Source organism: Ambystoma mexicanum, chromosome 7q (assembly GCF_040938575.1).
Source record: "Ambystoma mexicanum isolate Mex_15411 chromosome 7q, UKY_AmexF1_1, whole genome shotgun sequence".
Taxonomy (NCBI): domain Eukaryota; kingdom Metazoa; phylum Chordata; class Amphibia; order Caudata; family Ambystomatidae; genus Ambystoma; species Ambystoma mexicanum.
Genome location: NC_090941.1, coordinates 1,135,875,922 through 1,135,890,746, shown reverse-complemented (window position 1 = coordinate 1,135,890,746; position 14,825 = coordinate 1,135,875,922). Strand labels below are relative to the sequence as shown.

The following is a 14,825-nucleotide window of genomic DNA, read 5'->3' as shown; positions in this document are numbered from 1 at the left end:
AACCAAACCTTTCAAACCCACATGCTTGCAGCCATGGAGGACCATGCCAGGGCTTTCCGTGGTCTGCCTCCCATACCACGCACACCTTCTCATGTAGCACCAGAGGGTGACGACAGCAACGGCAGTTGTCCCAATATCGGGTAGCCGTGCAGGCCATGAGCATGTGGGTGTTGGGGTGCACCCTACTCCTCCTCCCTCCTGGGTGGTCCAACTCCCCCCCTACCCCAGTCGCCCATGGCCATTTTTGATTTTTGTTTTTTCTTTTTTAATTTTAATTTTTCCTCCTGTTTTTGTCTATTGTGCATTCATGTTACAGTGTGTTACTTTGTGTGGCTCCCGTAGGCATCCACTGTGTGTTCCAGCTGGGCCCATACAGGCTTGTCTTGTGTTTGTGTTTGAGGCTTGGGGTCCAGACACATATGCCACTCCTGCTTCCCCTTTCCATGGGCTCGCAAGGGTGGCACTGTGTGACAGTAACTTACTCAGAGGCAATGAGCTTCCACCAGTTGCGTGGCCAGTCTATAGTCCAAACTGTGTATACACCCCTAGTGGGGATTAGTGATGGTTTCTCCACTGCATGGTTGATTTTTATATTGTATTCAATATTGCTCATTATGCATATTTACATGTAGCTTCTTCATGTGTTACCTTGCCTGTCTCCATTGCAGATGCAGTTCATGTTGTATGCAGTACCCTGCCACATTTACCTACCAGCAACACACTGGAGATGGAAGGGGTCGATGTGCTGCCTTTGTCAGGTTGTCACACTTGCACTATTGTGATTGGTCACTGTCAGACGTTGCCACTGTTGGGTCCTGCATTCATGTTTTGTCTTGCTGGTAAGTATATGTTCATGTTTGCTCTTTCTTTTTCATATGTGAGAGGGAATTGTCTGTGACCTGTTTCCATTTGTGACGGTGCACTTTGTGACAGTTGTGTCATGTGTTGTGCATTTATTTGGTTGCGTTCACATTGCATGCGATGCCATGGTGTCTCGGGCGGGTGACATGGGTTTTGGGAGGGGTTGGGTGACATACCAGTATTTGGGTGTGCTGTATTGCAAGGGGGTAGTCCTTTATGCAGCATGAATGTGTGCCTTTTACTGAAACGGCATTGGCTCTCTTTAAGTAGCTAGGGATGCACATAATGTAGCACTTCCAGGGAAGCAATCTCAGGGTGGTAGGGTTGTGACATTTGACTGTCCCTTTGTCATCATTGATTGTCACCTGATATGTGCCAGGCCTGTGTGCACTCCTCAGGAGTGGGATTTTAGGTGAAAAATGTTGCCACAAGCTGGGTACGGGCTGCCTCGCCACGTGCCCTTTCTACTCCCATGCGCAGGGGGCGTGCATGTGGTTGGTGATGTGGGGGAACCACCATGTCCACTGGCACGCCCCGCTGAGTTGCAACGGTGTGCAGGACACATGCTGCGACAATGATCCTGCACACTACTGGGGCGCATATAGCAGCTGGCCACCAGAGCGGTCAACGGTGCGGAACCGTGACTTGAGCACTCCAAATGTGCGCTCCACTATGCCCTGGATTGCAATATGGGCTGTGTTGTAGCTTACCTCGGGTGGTGTGGTGGGGTTCCGTATTGGCGTCATCATGTAGGTGCTCAGAGTGTAGGCACTAACCCCTGGGGAGGTGATAATGGTTGTGATTTTTGCCAAGGGTTTTGCCATTTCTCTGTGTATGACATGCATGCATGTGCACAGGCATTTGTACTCACCAATGAGCCATGTATCGCCATGCCTCCAAGCTTCCAGGTCCCGGTTTAGGGGTGACATTCTGAATATGAAACTATCACGGGTGGCCCCTGCATAGTTTGCGTAGACAGAAGTGATTATTCCCTTGGCATCGCATACCACCTGCACGTTGATGGAATGCCAGTGCTTGCGGTTGCAATAGATGTGCTCAGTGGCCCTAGGAGGACGTAGAGCCACAAGGGTACAATCAATGGCACCAAGCACTTTGGGGAAGTGTGCCACCCTGTAAAAGTCCTGGACCACGGCTTGTCTTTCTGAGTGTTCTGGGCATGTATATGTGCCTGCGGACTGAGGGGCGTGCAGTCATGATTGCCAATACCTGGTGTAGGCAGCGTGACTGTGTGGGCTGTGAGACGCTCCCAACTATGGCACCTGTCTGCTGAAATGAACCAGTGGCCAAGAAATGCAGTGCATTGAGCACCTTTTCCAAGGGGCTCAGTGCTTGGGAGCACAGGGTGGGTGATGTGAGGTCATCCTCCCACTCAGCGACCAGGTCTAGGATAATATGGGGTGGAAACCTGTACCTACCATAGACCTGGTCATCAGGCATCCCAAAAAGGCTGGTCCTGGGTAACAAAATGCGGGGCCTAGCTTTCCCCCTCCTCCTGGGTTGTCCCACGACCACTGCCGCGAGGAACGGTACATTCATCGTAGCAGTATGAGCTTGTTTGTTGTTTGCGTGCACTTTTATGCTGCGCGTGGGCGCTTATGCCAGCTGTCACCTGGTGTACGTGTTTCCGGCTTAGCGCGTCTTTTTCTGACGTGCGGGTTTCCCCTGTTCGATTCCATGAATACGTGTTGTTAGCGCGCGTGTGGGCGTTGCGAGGATTTGGCAGCGGTACTTCACCCATAACGCCCACATTTTCATGTGTTGTTCCCCATTCCGCGGGTTCCGTCCCCTTTTTAGGTGTGTGCGCTGGGCTGTGTACGCCTTCACTGGCCTTCTCATGCACAGCCTTCGAGATGTGGCAATGACGTGTGCGCCACACGCGGATTTCGCACAGATCACAGGTAAGCCATGCGCAGCGCCTTCCATTAATCGACAAACGGGCACTTGCGTGGCTTTCGCACGCCTGCGCTGCGATTTTCACGCTGACGCCCCCGTTTTCAGCGCACATTAATTCCATGAATTACCCTGAAAAACGTGTTGCTTCCAAGACCAAAATTCAACATGTTACGGTCCAAGCCAAAGAAATATCTCAATATACTGTATTCTACAAAAAAGACATTCTGATCCTTCCATAGTCATGACAACCCTTCTATCCCTTTGGGATTTTTACAGAGTCTTATTTTACACACATTTTTTAAGAACGCTATAACTCTTAACCTCAAAGACAAGGATTCGCCGTGTAACATCCTTAGCCATAACAAATCTTTCAATACAGCATCCTTATTTACACATTCCCCAAAGTACTGTTTTCAACAGGCTAAAAGTTCTGGGCATTCAATCATTAAATGACATAACGATTCTATCTCTCTGGAATTTTTACAGAATCTACAACTACTTTTTTTCAGAGTCCTTTTTCACACCTTATACATTTTATCTCATTTGATGCCAGCACATTCATTGTAAATCTTGTGAAGCTTATTTTAACCTTCTTGCAAGGAAATGTATATAGATAAGCTTCCATATGTGCATACAATCTAGTCTTAGAAATTATTACTCAATTGTTTTCCCAATCCATACGCCTGAGTATTTCTTTCACCTTATTCGTATTAGTTTTCAATCAATTTAAGTTGTTGATAAAGAGATCCCTCTCGGGCAATCTCACACTTGCATAAAAGGCATCATTTCTTCCATTGGATCAAACTTACAATAGATTGAAGCCCGATTTCATACCTTATAACCTCTAACGGCACACATTTTGGGACAAAATATTGTATAGATCTCCATATCATGCTTTCCCCTGCTCTGTATTCCACTTCCACATTTTTGGTCCACAATTCTAACCCATATGAAATGGATGGTCGTAGTTTGTTTTTGTAAAACTCTCTACAGGGGGCATGCAAGAACCCTCTTCATTTGATTTAACATTCCCCTTGTTTTCGAAGGTAGGTAATTTACACTGAAAATGTTACTATATTTCGCCACTATGGGATATCCCAAAAATTGAAAGTTCTCTTTAACTGCCAGAATACTTACGTTTACCCCTCATGTTCCCTTTCGTTATCATCATTATAACTGTTTTGGAAGGATTGATTTTTGTATTGCTCATATCGAGTGTTGGATCTAGGTGTTCTGAAAGATTCATTAGGTCTGAGTTTTGTAGGAAGTCGTCCGTTGTTGTCGGCGAGCCCCTAGTAAGTTGAGTAGTAAGAGAAGGTTGAGAGCTCAGTGAGTTGTTCGATTGGTGGGATGCGTTTTTTTGGGAAGACTGCTGCCTCCTGGGTTGTGTGCCGGGGTTGGATCTTTGATTTGTGATTTTTTTTGTTGGAAGAGGCGTTTTGTTAGTAGCCTCTGAGGCTGTAGGGTTATTTGAGTTTTTGGATCTGGTTGCGTCAAAGATTGAATAGGGTTGCTCCATTTGATCTTTGGCTGCTTTGCTTCTGTTTTCTTCGTAGGCGATTACTAGGACGATGTTGGTGATAGATCCGTTTGTGGAAGTGGTGGGATGTTGTAGCGTTTTTTTGGAGATCGGATTTGTTTGTTTAGCTGCCATATTTTTGTGTAAGTTTTCAGCTGGGAGATCAATAGGTAAGGCAAGTGTTTTAAATTGAATTGCTGTTGTATCTGTATTGATCATTTTTCTAGGAGATTCAGAGTCGATTCTATTGTCTGTAGGCGTGCATTGATTTCTGCCAGGTTTGTCCAGGGCGTATTCTTTATGTCTTTTTGAGCTGTGACGTGACCTTCGAGGAAGGTGAGTTTCGTGTGGCTCATGGCTTGAAGTACTGTATGATCTTTTAGTGTTTCATTTAGCGATTCATAGAGTTTGGTGAAGGGAATAAGGGCAATTGATAATGCCGCCATATATGATAGTAGGTCCGGTTTCTTTGAGGGTATTTCATTTGTCAAAGCAGACGATTTTCTACCTGGTCCATGTGTGGGAGTGGATGGCGTATAGAAGCTTGGCCTTTCTGGGCGAGGGTCATACTCGCAATGTGATTTCCTTTTGTCTCTGGGTTCCTGAAGTGGTCGGTTTGTGTGGTCGATTTTTTTGAGTTCGTTTTGGTCTTCTGGTTCTTGATGACTTGAGTCTTTTTGTTCAATTGGTAGCAAGGATAGGGGGGTAGTTATATCCTGTAAGACTGGGAAGAAGAGTGTTGACATTGGAGGAGATGGAGGGATAGTTGTTTGCTTCTTGTTTACGGCGGCAGCTGGGACGATCTCAGAGTCTGTATCCGCTTGAAGTTCATTTGGTATTGGGCTTGAAGGAATGATCACTGGAGAAGATGAAGAGGCTGAGGTTTGTGGTATGAGCGGGGTTTGACCAAAGGTGAAATCGTCAGGAATCACTATGGTGATTGTTTTGTCTGGCGTAGAATCGCCTTCTGGATTGACAGGTTGAATATCTTTTTGTCCTGTGTGGAGTGACTTTGCTTTTGGAGGAATTGGTGTATCCTTTTCGCTTCCTTCAATTTTTCCGTGCTTGCTGAGAGGTTGTAGGTCGTGCACTGCATCCAGTAATTCAGCATCTGTGAGCTCATAAAGCGTGTCTGTGTGATTTCTCCCATTTTTATTTTTTTTAAAGAACTTTGTCAATGTTGACAACGGCGAAAGTTTTGATCTTGTGTTTAGGATTTTAGTTTTTACTTTCTCCGCTTTCGTTTTGATGATTTTTTTTGTGTTGTTGTATTGTTTTCACGAGTAGATATGGCTTTGTATTGCCGGTTTCCTTTTCTTTTCGTCGTCGTTCGCGCTTGGCGCGGACATTTTTTTGGGTTGGTTGGGCTTGTTTTGTTTTTCTCAGTAGGCTGAGTCTCTGGGGGGTGTGGCTCAAGATCGTCATAGGTCTCACAGAGCTCCTGCTCTGATGAAGTGGCTGTCAGGGCATGCAGTGGGCGGCTTGCAGCCGCAGCGGGGCCAGGTCCAGCTGCCTCCGCGTCTTCATCACAGCGTTCTCGCGGCTCCCAGCTCCCGCCTTCAGCATGGACGAGTGCAAGAATTGAATGCGGGGCCCTGGGAGCATCGTCGGCCGCAGAGTCAGCGGCGGCCAGGGAAACATCAGAGCTCCCAATCGCTTTCCTTGCTGGATCCAACGGCGCCTCCGCGTCCTGGAAGGCGGGGGGGCCCCGCGAGGTCAGGTGGGTCTCCAGACTCTCCACCGCCGCCCGCACAGACCAGCACACAGATCTGGACCCACCAGAGGTCCTCCTCTCGACTGCAGACACAGCACCCCCTCCGGGGCAAGCCGGTAAGCGAGCGAGGGGAGGCATGGTGGGAGGGATCGTGTTTGGTGAACTTGAAGCGATGTCAGAATTTGAATGTTGACATTGGATAATACATGTCTCACGCTCCTCGAGCTCCTCTGGTGGTTTCAAGAGAGGCTCAGTTGAAAGTTGGGGATCATTCGGCGTCGGCCACAGGCTTTTGGGTAGAGTCCTTGTGGGTAATTTGAATACTTTTTTTCCCACTTTGTTTCCTGCAATTTTGGAAAGTTTGGTGGTTGGTGCTGAAGTATTTGGTGAGTTTTGCAGGTCTTCTAGAGGGAGTTTTTCGAAGAGTGGACGGGGTCGCAGAGTTTTTAAGCGCCCGTGATCTTCTTCTAGAGGAGTGTTTGGGGGGGCAGTCAGACCAGTCATGCCAGCCATGACTGCAGGACTGCCACTCTCCGCCACTCTGTGTCCGCTCCGCGGTAGGTCTGAGTCTTTATGGTGAGCAGGGTAGGTTTGACTCCTCCTTCTGGTAAGGGAGGCCAGGGAAAACAGACCAACAGAAAGTAGACTGCAGGACTGCCACTCTCCGCCACTCCGCGTCCGCTCCGCGGTAGGTCTGAGTCTTTATGGTGAGCAGGGTAGGTTTGACTCCTCCTTCAGGTAAGGGTGGCCAGGGAAAACAGAACAACAGAAAGTAGACTGCAGGACTGCCACTCTCCGCCACTCCGCCGCATTACCACCGGGGCTATTAGCCCTACCGATAAACCCACCAGTGCTATTAGTACCAGATCACGGGTTTGGCGGAACGGTTGGTTCCTATTCCCCATTGCCCATTGGGCCCATTCAGGAATTCCCCATTCCCCATTGGGCCCAGGTTTGCACTATTACCACAGCGTATTTGCCCCAGCTCAGAGCTGGGGGCAAATCCACCAAGCCCATGATCTGGCCGACTCTTAAATGTGGTGGTAATAGCTCTACTGCCGCATTTAAGGAAGGCTTACCGCCAGACTCGTGATGAGGCCCATAGTCTGATAAGTCCCAGTAAAATTGTCATATGGATTTTGAAACATTGATATTCCTGTACCATAGACAGAGTCATGAGCTGTGGAAGTGCGTGGATTATGGTCTATATTGTCGACCACACTAGCCTTAAAGAGCCCTCCTTTTAATTGAAGAGGAATGTCAGCATTTTCTGTGTGACTGCGATAATATACTTCATTCGACAAGTTCTAATGAGATGTGTAGCACACGGTTGTATGATATGCATCGGGAATTGGCACAAATCAATTCCTTTTTCACATCCCTCAGACTTGCACACAGTCTCAATTTGGTTGTCTCTGCCTTTTGTGTGTATATAATGGGGCTTTGCCATTCATTTGTCTCCACTTGTGCTAGGACTTTGCCACGCAATTGTTTGTGTTGTACTTCCTCCACATCACGGCTTGCTATGGCAAGCTCCGTGCTCACCTTATGTTTCATCTTATTGATGCAGGTTGACGTAGCCTTTGCGAGGTTACCATTGCTGGTTGAAGCATTCTTTGGTGGCTGTCAAACATTTGTGCCTCATTAGAAGTTCAGTGGTGTGGGTGAATATGGGTGGTCATTCCGTTACCACAACTTGTTTTGATGGTAACGGAATTAGAACTGTTGTTCCCCATCGCTGAATTATGAATTTGGAGGTACCTTCAAAAATTGACAGATTTACCCTGTAGTGAATGTGCCGACGGTGAATCCGCCAAAAATCCCCATGGAGTCCTATGGACACCAACAATGGGGAATTACCACCACTTGTGATGCTGTGGTAACCATTAGGACCAAGTGGTGGAAACGGTAATTGAGTTTGGTGGTAATACTGCAAATGTACCATCTAATTACCACGTAACTCGTAATGATGCCCATTCTCTGGTCCATCATTACTGTTTTTGCACGTTCGGATCCTGTTTTATATTGGCCTTCCCCTCCTTCAGCCACTCTACCTCTGGGATTCTTTTATTTATGTACAGTTTTCATCTATATGTTTTGGTCCTTCAAGTGCCTTTCCCACTCATGTCAATGAAAGTTCTATTCTCCTTGGGCCGTTCTTTTCAGCATTGCTCTCAAAAAGCATTCCCATTTTCTATCCACATACTTGCCAACATTTTGGGCCTCATTACGAGGTGGGCGGTAAGGGATTACCGGCACCGGTAAGGGCACCGGTGCTGGTAATCCCTTACCGCCCTACTACGAGTTCCCTTTGCGGGTACTTCCTTAACGCCTGGTTTTACCAGGTGTTAAGGATGGGACCCGCAAAGGGATACCGGGTTCAATAATGGTACCGCAATTTGCGGTACAGTCATTGCCACCTTCCCCCTTCCCATTGAGCCCAATGGGGGCTCAAATGGGAATGGGGAATGGCTCTGGTGAATGGGGAATTACCGGTCCCTCTGACCTCGGAATGGACCGGTAATTGCTCCATCCACCAGACCGGAATCGGAACGATTTTGGAGGCAGCCATGGCACTAGTAGCGCCATGGCTACCTCCAACCTCGTAATGAGGCCCTTTGTCACCAAAAAGATATAGGATTTTTCAAGTTTCAAAAATAGTACTTTGCATAACAATGCCATCACAGGAAATTACAAAACAAACATTGCTGGCACCTCTGGAGCAAATACACAACCCATAAAACAGCACAACATGGAGAGATCCTCAAATGTGTAAAAGGTATCATTGTGAATGGTAAGTTAACACCAGATTCAATTATCTAACTTCACAGAAGGTAATCACACAGAGCTGGTAGGCAACGTTTGCCACTGCCCTGTAGTAGCAGCCGGGCGGTACATTTTAAAAACATTTACAGCCTGATTCATGGAATTATTTGCGTGAAAAACGCTGATTTGCCTGCCTTTCTGCCCGAAAATCCCTGTCTGAAGTATGGGGAATTTTGGGCAGAAATGTGAGCAAATCTGCGTTTTTCACGAAAATAATTCCATGAATCAGACTTTATTTACATTTATAAAGCGCAGGCATTGTGCCGCTGTTACAATGATGCATACTTAGTTACATGAAAGAGAGGGACAATAGAGAAAAAAATATGGGAGGATACATAGGAACATTCTGAAGAGGACACAATAGTTATTCTTACAGTGCAGGTTGAACACTGAATAACATGGAGACTGATACCCTCCTCAGTCTAGTAGGCAGATGCTGTGTGATGGTGGTACGCTCTGCCACTTGCCCTCACTGGTGGTTCACCTAAGGATTGTCCCGGTCAGAGTGCAGGGCAGAGTCATGTAGCTGTCAGTTTAGTGGATTGATCAGAGCCCATCACTCAAAGGTATCACTTACCCGCCCACCGCATAGGCATATTCATTGCCTTTGAGCCACATAAATTACCTGCCACTGTAAAAAGCAGTAGGATCTGTCACCCAAATTTGTAGGTGGTAGTACTGCTTAAAAAGCAGCAGCCTACTGCCTAAATCATTAGGGTTGGCAAGTATGTATCCACCCGCTCACTCTGTAGTGTGGTTTTCTCCTTGCGCTGGTGCATCTCCTCTGACCAATACTCGGGCCATGTCGCCTTGTGGTGTTGAATGCTCTCTTCTCTGTGCATGCCTAGCCTGATATATCTGCAGGTATTTGCGAGGTGCCCTGTTTTGCTACATTTGGAACAAGTTCTTTATAGGGGCAATTCAGTGTCCTTGACTGGTGCACCTGTGCCCACCATGTTATCACGCATTGGCTTCTTCCTCCTGCTTCTCTAATCTTTTACAGTCCTGCTGTGCCCTTCAATGATTGTCAATGGTCTGGGCTCTTGATTTCCTTCTCTCTCTGTCTGTTGCACGGTTCCTTTTCTTATGCTCTGTCTGCAATGTCATGGCTGGGATAGGACCTTTCTTCTGGATAAGTTCCACTCTAATTCCATTGCTTCTGCTCTGCAATAGGCGGGGGTATCAGGCACTCTCCTTGTCACTGGTGCATTATGATCCACTCCCAAGGCCTCCAAGTACACCTTTAATGTTCATACTCCCATTGCCACAGGATACAGGCATGCCTGGACTGGGCGTCTTGCTATGCATGGAAATGGAGTCTCCTTGTTCTTCTGCTTCTGCCTCAGCCTCGCTCTCCTTGACCTGCCGGGCGAGAGAGACACAAGGATGGAGAGATCACTGGACAAAATGGAAGACCATTCTGAAGTCATGGCTGCGCTTGCACACTGTTTACAGAATGCCTAATGTAAGCACTTGCTAAGCCCTACCCAGACAAGCCTGGGGCACAAAATAAAGTAACTTAGATAATGCTTGTATGCTGATCGAAAATGTCAACTAAATACTTTAAGCTACTTATCAACTGCCTATTGGCAAGCCCTAGACAAGGAAGCAGTTAATAAGTCCGTATGATCTTAGAATTTAATACAAATTTTGTAACTGTTCCATACATGCCAACATTCCGACGCACCTGGTAGGGAGATTTCGTCAGGGAAATCGGGAGATGTAAATTTCCCCATAGGAATACATTGGGGCTAGAATGATTACAGGCTGAAGAACGTGAAAAATAGATACATTTTTTACTTAGAAGTCGGGAGTCTCCCGCCTAAATCGGGAGGGTTGGCATGTATGCTGTTCAAAACATGCTAATGAATAAACAGTCAGTGAGCATTGTATGAGAAGCTTCTTCACGCTTAAAGAATACATTAACTGATTGTAGGAGGGAAATGATTTAAACTGCTTGGGAACTGTTATTTAAACATTCCAACTGCCTGAGAAGTTCCTGAGACATGTTAAGCAACAGTTCTCTTTATCCAGGCAAGAGTGAGAAAGAGAGAAAGAGAAAGAGGCAGGGAGAGGGAGAAAGGGTTAGAGCCGAATCTGACATGTGGCACATGCCACAGCGTGCCACAGCATGCCACCAATCTCTGGACTGGCTGATGTCAAAATTTCTGTTTAAATGACTTTAAAGACATTAAACAAGTGAATAAAAAGCCTCACAATCATTGTGAGATGTTAATAAATCAAATAATAAAAATGCTACCATTGGACCAATGCTTTAGATGTGAATTCCCTGGTGTTAGTTCTTATGACCTATCCACTCAGCGGGGCCTGAAAGTCCCTTCTTAGTGTCAATTCTAATGTGGCATGCCACCTAGATATTGCTTTATATCTTCTTCAAATTCGTTTTTTCATTGCTTCAAAATTACTTCAGGCATCTCATCTCTTATGCTCTTGCCTTATATTTCATAACTTACAGCAATTGAATGGTTAAAAGCACTTGGAACTCCAGCATGCCACCAATCTTGGGACCTGCTGATGTAAAATGTGCAGTTTAAATGACTTCAAAGACATTAAACAAGTGAAGAAATAGCCTCACAACCATTGTGAGATGTTATAAATCAAATTTAATAATAAAATTCTGTGCGTCACCTTGCGGCTGCTAGCTGTCTGTCTCCTGTGCATTACACAATATGGCCTGGGTAGAAGTAGAATCCTATGGCAGCAAGTAAAGCAGAGAAGGGCCTTCAAACATTCTGCAGGACCCCTCTCTGGGACAGCTGATGGAGAAAGCAGCATGGGCAGGTCTAGGGCCGTTATCCCATAAACTGGACTTTCTCCTGGGCTGGGTCACCTTTTCGCAAGGGCCGAGAGCTGTGAGGTCCAGAGCCTGCAAGAGACAATGGCAGGAGGAACATAAGGCCAGTGGCAAACCACTGTCCGAATCATGCAAAGGACCCACAAAATAGTGGCATGCTAAGGGAAAGGTGTGATGGAAGGGACAAGGTGACATACTCATAGCTCTCAACTCACACGCTTTTGGCAGGTGTCACCCGCCTTGTAAAGGGCTGACTCACCCGCCAAGCCTCCTGCACGCCCATTCATTCCAATGGGCGTCTCACCCAACAAAAACAAATGGTTGAGAGCTATGCAGACCCCTTAGCCCACAGCAAGACCAAGAGGGCACTGAATGGGATTCCAGCAGCACTGAGTGTTCTCACCAATCTATGAGCTTAGCCACTCCTCAGGAAGGAGAACCGTGCAAAAGGTACAATAAGAGCGTTTAGAAATGCAGAGATAGTTCCCTGGTCGACCCCTTTCATCCAGACCTGCTACTCCATCTGAGATCCTTGGAGGGGAATCCCCCACTTAAGGCCAAAAAGTACTTGAGCAAGCGCTTGCGCACGCCTCTAAATAAGGAGGTGAGAGTCTAATTAAAGGCACAATATCCCAGACCTTCTCTTCCGGATAAAGTAGCAGACACTCTGGAGGTGGACTCATTCATGGTGAAGCACACCAAGGACCTGAAAAGGGCATTGACCGCTCATGGATAGCATGCCAGGACACGCTCCCCGATTCCATAGGTCCGTTGGCCAAGATCATTAAAATGGTGCAAGAGACCAAAGAGGCCCTGCTTATGGATGTGGATATTCTGGCTAATTGGGCACAAAGAGAAGTTTGTTTAATAAGTAATACCAACTGTACGATAGCATCAGAGTGCAGACGATCGATTTTAGTAAAGATCGACCTGAAACTCAGGAAGTTGGCATCCTCTGAGGCCGCTGTAGCAACTAAAGGGCTTTTGTTTGGAGAAGCTTTTGTCAAAGACATGTCCAGATTTGTTAGCACCTTTGCTGCTCTGGACAAAGGTCAGACAAAGGTACTCTGGACAAAGGTCAGAGTGTTTGTGCCCTGTGTATCCGCCAGGGCGGCAGAAGCAGAGGCGTCTCCTTCAGCCGCTGAGGAGGCCAGAGGCCCTATAGAGGAAACAACTGGTGACAGCAGGAAGACAGAAGGCTGAATCCTTCCTTCCCCTCCCGTGGAAGAGGTAGGTGTCAGGGCTGGCACTGCAGCAGCAGGTGAGAGTACAGTCGTATGCACACAGCACAGCAGCAAGCAAAGCATTCCGGTGGTAGGCTAGTGATGCACCTAAGCGCTTGGGAGGAGCTTACCGTGGACTCTTGGGTCGCAGACACTGTGCAGGGGTGTTGTCTGTAATTTTTAAAGAGCACCAACAAACAAAACTGGAGCAACTTTCCCAATTTCAGAGTGTTAGGCAGAATCACATGCAGTACCCTTTGGGAACACTACATGCAATTAAGACTAGAAGTGTCAGTACAATTTCACCTTTGGTACAAGCCTTTACTACACAGTTATGTGCTAGCATTGGCTGAGCAGCCAGACTTATCTCAAGAGTTTAAGTGAGCAGTAGAACAAGTTACACAAAGGGACCAACAAATACAGTGGTTCAAACAAACACTTACTCAAGGTTTCTTGGTAAAAGAATATACATGTATTTACACAGTCAATTAGAAAAAAATACACTAGCAAAAGCAGCTTAATATCATACACTAATACACCACAATACACAACCAATAAGTTACTAAACAAGTTCAGCTCCCCTGAAGTGGGAGCAAATGGCACTTCAGTTGCTTTAAAAATGGGTAAAAAGACAAGGGGCCTCATTACACGGATGGCGGTAGGGATTTACCGGTACCGGTAAAATACTGGTACCGGTAAATCCTTACCGCCTTACTACGAGGTCCCTTTGCGGGTTGGGGGATTTAACGCCTGCTTTTTGCAGGCGTTAAAATCCAAACCGCTAAGGGACCTCGGAGCTAATTACGGCACCGCAAAATTGCGGTGCCGTAATTAGTGCTTCCCCATTCCCATAGAGCCCTATGGGGCAGAAATGGGAATGGGGAAGGGCAATGGTGGAAGGGGGATTTACCGCCCCTCCAACCTTGGAATGGGGCGGTAAATCCCCTTTCCGCCAAGGCGGTGCCGGTATTTTACCGGCATGAGCCATGGCGCTAATAGCGCCATGGCTCACCGCCTACCGTGTAATGAGGCCCAAGGCCATAAGAAATACAGCCCAAATACATTCATGGGTAGGAACACATAAAACACGTAAAGGCAGTCCTTCAAAGGTTGAGAGAACACCGTTTAGAGCAATACATACGCTGTTATGCCACCAGTGCGGAAACCTCATGGGTGCAATATGTGTGGTTGGCGGAACTAGCCTATAACAATACCATACACAGTTCCACAAAATATACCCCGTTCTTTGGAATGTATGGTCTTCATCCAAGGGTTTTGCCCACCGCCGCTAGCCCCAATTGGTACAGTTGCCAACTTTGTTAGGACACCACACTCATGCCCAACATGTTTGGTCTCAGATACAAAACAACCTTCAGGAAGCAAAACAAATCTACAAAACCTACGCAGATAAAAAGAGGCGAGAAGGCCCATTATACAAAGTAGGAGATTGGATTTGGTTATCCACACGCAACATCAAGTTGCCAGGACCTCGCAAATTACAAACCAGGTTCCTTGGCCCATTTTCCATATCCGCTATAGTTAATCCAGTGGCAGTGAGGCTGAGTCTATCCAGTCAAATGAAGATCCATCCTACGTTTTACATTTCATTACTGAAACCAGCCCCATCCACCATACGCACTAAAAATAAAACATCTGTTTTAGTGCAAGGACATCCTGAGTATGAAGTGAAGGCTATTTTGAATTTCACAACAACGTAAGGATGGGTTCTACTATCTGGTGGATTGGGTGGGTTATGGGCCCGAGGACCGGTCTTGGGAACCGATTCAAAATATACATGCTCCACGATTGATAAAAACATTTCATCATAACTACCCAAACAAACCTAGACCCAGGTCCTTCTGTGCAAGGGGGAGTACTGTCATGAGACAGAGTCTAGGACTCTGCGTGCAGGACCCTATCAGGGCCCACAGACTTGTGTTTAAACACTGTGTG

General features: G+C 46.8%; 1 pseudogene; it reads left to right on the top strand.

Annotated features, from left to right (window-relative positions):
* Nucleotides 1-14,825, top strand: part of LOC138528690 (zinc finger protein 850-like) — a 189,130-nt pseudogene that overhangs the window by 23,190 nt on the left and 151,115 nt on the right.